Here is a 6,000-nt window from a genome sequence, read left to right as displayed (position 1 = left end):
AATTCAACATCAGACTAGCATGACAAGGGAGACTACACAGATTGACTGAAAGTAATAAAATTATTTCGATAAATTTGCCAATACAAATTTGCTTCTAGAATCAATATGCCTTAAAATTTCATAAATATATAGCATTTGGAGTTAAATAATTTGAAACCAATTTACCGGCATCAACAATAGATTCCGTTTTGATATTAACACCCTTATCCGACTTCCCAATTTTCGTATTATTAATGAATACAGATTGAGACCCAGACGATTTTTTAACTGAAAAGTCACCAAATTGAGGATTGCACCTTAGAAAGAAACTAGGGTTACCACGAGAAATAAGATTAAATTCAGCACTCATAGATAAAGGGGCTGAAATAGGTGAACCAAAAGGACCAATACCAGTTTTGACAACAAGACTGAATGGGTCCCATGAATCGTTTGGTTTGTAGACTAGTTTTAAAGATGGCATTGTTCAACTACAGTCCACACTCTACAGCATCAAATGTCGTGAACATTGATACCAAAACATTGATACCATTACTATATCAAAACTCGAAAAATACCAAAACAAGGGAAGTAACTAACATGTCCTCTTCAAGCTTGCGATGACGGGAGATGTCGGAGTGGGATGCCGGAGTGGGGTGATCAATTTGGAGTTTAGAGTGTGGAGTTTTTGGAGTTTGGAGTTTGAACTGTTTGTTTGAAGGTTTGTAAACAAAAATCTGTTTTGTGTTTTGTTGGTTAGTGGGGCTTTTTAGGACGTGAATAGTGGTATGTCACTCTAAGTATGTCATCCTAGCCGATATATATATATATATATATATATATATATATATATATATATATATTATATATATATATATATATATATATATATATATATATATATATATAAAGTATGATTTGTATTTTAGGGCTACTCATACCAGCATTGTTTATAATGCTGACCCAATTTGTATGTTTGTTTATCGAGTGTGTTCATAAAATGAACATAGTCGATAAGTCTTGATAGGATTAGTGTTGAAGAAGGTTGATTACTATTTGTAGTTTGCGTTAGCGTCTCATTACATAATATGTTTTGTTTTCTCTTGAGGTGCAATAGATTTTCAGTTGAGACAATGTTTTTCTATTTTCATTTGTAATTATAATTAAAGAGTTGTTGAAAGGAAATTTGTAACTTAATCATATTTGTGAATTTTTGTAATGAAGATGATTTTTTTTATTTAAATTTTTTTATTGGTTTCAAATTATTAGAATAATTAAACAGATTATTATTTTTGGAAGTAGAGAGTGCATCACACCTCGAAAATCGAACAGTCGGGAACAAATATTGTTTTTCTGATTTTGTCAAAATTCGGGGTGTGACAACAATTAAGTTCCATATCCTGTGAGAATTTAGCTAAAAGTCTCATTTGAATGATTATTGAGTGATGACAAAAAGGATGTTCAGATAGAAAGACCACACATCCACTTGCTTGATCACCACACCATATCCTAAAATTTAGGCTCTTTTTAAATCGATATAGCCAAATAAACGTTAAAACCCCAAAAAGATAGTTTTTCCTCTAGTTGCCCCTTTTGAGCCTTCACAGATTTCTAAATGCCTTTCTATTCTTCGCCATTAATCCCCCACCCGTTCCAACACACAATAAAAAGCTTACCCAACAGTCGAGTTAAGAATTGGATGAGTATCAGAAAAGAGAAGAGAAGACCTTGTACAAAAATAGAACAGTTAAATGCTTCGAAAGGAAAGAAGAGAAAAAAATACCCATAAAAAATCGAAACTCTACAAAAATCAAAGGAGTCAAAAATCGAATCTCCCAAAAGTTCAAAATCAAAAGGACTCGATATCAAAAGACACAAAAGCAAAGTTAGAACTCCCAAAAATCAAAATCAAATGGAGTCACAAAGCCAAAGGGCAAAAGAATGAATCACAAATCGGAAGCAAAGAACAAAACTAGGTTCTTCTCTAGTTACAAGTATCACGAAGACCCAATTTCTCAACTTATTAGATTTTGTTGTCCCTTCCGTTTTCTTTCTAAACCATCACCCTAGCCCCGTAACTCCTAATAAAAGACTTCTAGCTCGATTAGGAATAGATTGGTATGATAGTAAGTGGCAAGCGAGATCAATCAACCCTGGTTTCCGTTAGACGTCATTCGTGTATGTGAGGAATATAAATGTCCGCTGCATTTGAGAGAACGAAACTTGAGTGAATCTATCAGAGTGTTTTTGTTTTAACACATCCCTGTGAGAACCCACCTTAAAGACACTCTCCAAAAGTTTCAAAAACGACTCTGCTTTTGCATTTCATTGCTCATGTTTGTGCATTTATCTTTAGATGATTTAATTACTGTACATATGTTATTCTAAGTTCAAATGAGCATGTCCTTATTCCCACTAATGAGATGTATAAACTTCGGAGAATAAATAAGGAGACAAGATCCTTTATACTAGATAGAGGAAGTTTGTGAGTACCTTCTCAGGAAAACTCTCATCAGGCTTAAGCTCGTCCATTAGGGAATTCCTAGTGGTTTAAGGCCTTGTAGCATATGGTCAATGCAATCGCACTCCGCGAAACAAGATTTGGATAATAAATCACACAATTATGATCTTAGTTTTCTCTCTCATCTTTGATTGAGGACAAGCAAAATGTTATTTGGGGGTTGTTGATCAGTTCCTAAATGTGTGTTTTATTACCTTTACATTAATGCATTACAGCTCTTCTTACACATAATAAACAGATAACTCATAGTTTTTACTGTCTTTTGCAGGTTATAAGCCATTTCATACCACTTATCATAAAATTTGCATTTTAATGCCAAAGGAAGATTTATTAACGCTTCTTATGAGGACTCATGCTGCTATGAAAAAAAGTGCCTGAAAAGTCAAAGTCAAAGGTCAAAGGTCAAGGACTCAAACCCAGAAGACTGAAAGTTATGTACTTAACTCAGAAGACTGGAGATGGATGGCCTTGTCATAAAAGTAGACTTGCTCAAAACCTAGTTTGCTAAAAAATAAAGAGAAATAGCAAAAGCAAAAAGGAAAAGTAAAAAAGTAAAGAAGTTAGGTGTCTTGATTGTTGAGGGAGAGGGCAAATTAGTTATTGTAAAAGTAGGAGTATAAAAGCAAAAAGTAGGGAGAGAAAGCATTATCCAATTTTTGGTTTGACAACCCAAAAATTAAGATCAATTTTATCATGCTTTCTTAGGTAGATTTATATTATTACATTTTATTTTCTTGTATTGTTATTTCCTTATTTCAATCTATCTTGTTTTCGTGTTTGCTTGTGTTCATTACATTCAATATTTGGTTTCAATCTTTGTTTTCAATACTTGTTGTTTTCAATCTTTTCATTTCAATCAACTTGTCTCTACATTTCTTGTCATTCAATCTCAAGAACACTAGTTGCACTCATTGGAGTCATCAATGAATGTAACTTGGTGATAAAGTCATCTCGTTTTCTCTTCTTTCTTTCATGTTTTAATTATACACAACTTCATGTTTTCAATATTTTCTTCTCTTAAACACTAGTCTTTTAATACTCTTTAGAAATAGAAGAAAAAATGAATAGGAAAAGTTAAAAAAAATTTGTTTTCCTTCATCACCATTCCTCCCATCTTAAGATTTAGGTAGAACTTCAATCAAACTACCAACAACAATACTCACCACTAAATCAACTACTTCAATCTCAAATCACTATTTGAAATATTTGGTATGATTATACTATTATATATTTTTAACATGTCAAATATATACATTCGATATAATCGATTAAATGACCGATATTAATCACATATCGCTACTCGACTGATTTGTTCAGAATACCGATTTTAATTGACAGCTTAGCACTATCAGATTTCATGGTCATTGAAACTGTGTGCTCTGTTTTAGCGTCTTGTTGATCATAATCATACAACGGACCTCGCCTTTGTCTCTGTTTCATAACAGTAAAAGTAAAGAACCCTCATTGCAATTAGTTTTGTTGCTTGTTATCATGATAAGAACGTAAACTTGATGACATTAAAAATCATGGACCTAAAAATTGAGATAGATAGTTTGTCATATCACGCTTTAAGAACAATTAACTGTATAGTGTAAATGTTGCATTTCATACCGTATACATCCGATCATGGCCATAATGCACGAACTAGTCTTACCCGTAAAGTAAACTTTTTATCCCATTTTAATGTGTACTTTGTCACTTTGTGAATTTTAAGATGATATCACCACCACGAGCCCATTTTTGCTGCAATGTTTGTATACTAAGTTTGCTTCTGGCCGAATGAGAACACGCCACTTGCACCACCAAAACATATCCCATTTATGAAGCTTTTCACTACTTTTGTCAACATTTGAAGTTGCCAAAATAACCCCCCTAAACATACCTTGATAGCTTAGTCTCCAATCTTTAAGTTCACTCCCACAGTCCTACCCCAACCTATCTCTTTGGGTGATGAACCTTCAACTCTTCAAGTATATAGCCGATATATAACAATTTGAAGTTTAGTATTGTTAAATTGCCAATTTCTCCATAAACTCGAACTTATGTGAAGGGTCAATTCTATTAATATGAGAGGAGGCTCGGGAGTGAAATATGTGGGACACACCTAGAAATTGGGGTGGAATAATCTCAACACTCCCCCTCAGCGGGACACATTGGAAATAAACATAGGTGGGCATTTTTTTTTATAGCCTCAGCGGGACACATTGGAAATAAACATAGGTGGGCATTTTTTTTTATAGTTTTTATGTAACTTTCACCTGGCAAGACTTGAACCCGAGACCTCTTATAAACCGGAGCTTTGATACCATGTTAAATTGCCAATTGCTCCATAAGCTCGAACTTATGTGAAGGGTCAATTCTATTAATATGATAGGAGGCTCGAGAGAGAAATAGATGGGACACACCTATAAATTGGGGTGGAATAATCTCAACAAGGATCAAATTAATTCTTCTTTTATGATTGAGAGACAATTAAATAATTATCATTTGAATTGGGGTTATCTATTATAATAAAGCACAATGACAGGACAAAGAGAGGTCGGGATTGCGTGGGAATCTGAGTTAGATGTGCATGGGGATTTGCGTAGACACGTGTATGGCTTAGAACGTTTTGAAACCTCATTGACATTTAAAATGTTGCTTAATGAATTAAATGTTTTGTAATAAAAGATTGATTTGGTAATAAAAATACCAATTACTTCAGTTACCAAAAAATAGTTATCAATTACCCCAAAAAGTGGTTGTATTAATAGTTATATTAATTTTCTACATGTGAATTTCTACACCATTTAAGAAATTTGAAACATCATTTCCAATTTTTGTAAGGGTAATTAGTAACTCTTTTGACTTCTTAATTTCTTAGTAAATGGGTATTAATTACTTCAAATATCAGTTACCAAATACAACCAAATACAATAATACAATATGTATTAAATATCTTGAGCCGTGTAAATGCAATTAACTCTCTCATTTAATCTCAAAATTGTGCGTGAAGATATTCTCAAGTTTCACGTGGGATTTGGGCTTGGTATAACTATGGAAAGAAATGAAAAAAAAAGTAAAACGTAACGCACGGAGATTGAAGATTGCAAACTTTTCATACAATTGAATTTTTGCATGATGTTATAAATATTTTTGCTCAGCGGTGGTGCTTAATCCCCAAACCTCGCCATTAGTTTCAGAAAACCAATCAAGTCTTGATCAACCTCCACGTCTTCTATAAACTAAACATTAGCTATTAACTCTCCTATATTATTAAGGCTATCCAGCACATATAAAACACCACATCCACACTCTCTCTCTCTCTCGCCATTAGTGTTTCTAATTTGTTCTTAATCTCTAATCATCTTCGGGAAGGTTCTTCAGGAGGTACGAATTTAGTGTTTTTTTCCCTAATTTTAGAGAAAATAGATTTGTTGGATTATTGTTTGATGTTAGAGCATAGACGTTGGTTTTTTGTTGAGTTGTACGTTTTACTAACAGTTTTAATTTGTTCCGAATTT

The sequence above is a fragment of the Coptis chinensis genome, chromosome 1 (genome assembly GCF_015680905.1).
Source record: "Coptis chinensis isolate HL-2020 chromosome 1, ASM1568090v1, whole genome shotgun sequence".
In the NCBI taxonomy this organism is placed as follows: Eukaryota; Viridiplantae; Streptophyta; class Magnoliopsida; order Ranunculales; family Ranunculaceae; genus Coptis; species Coptis chinensis.
The sequence above is the reverse complement of the archived record's forward strand: the minus strand, read 5'-3'. Positions refer to the sequence as shown.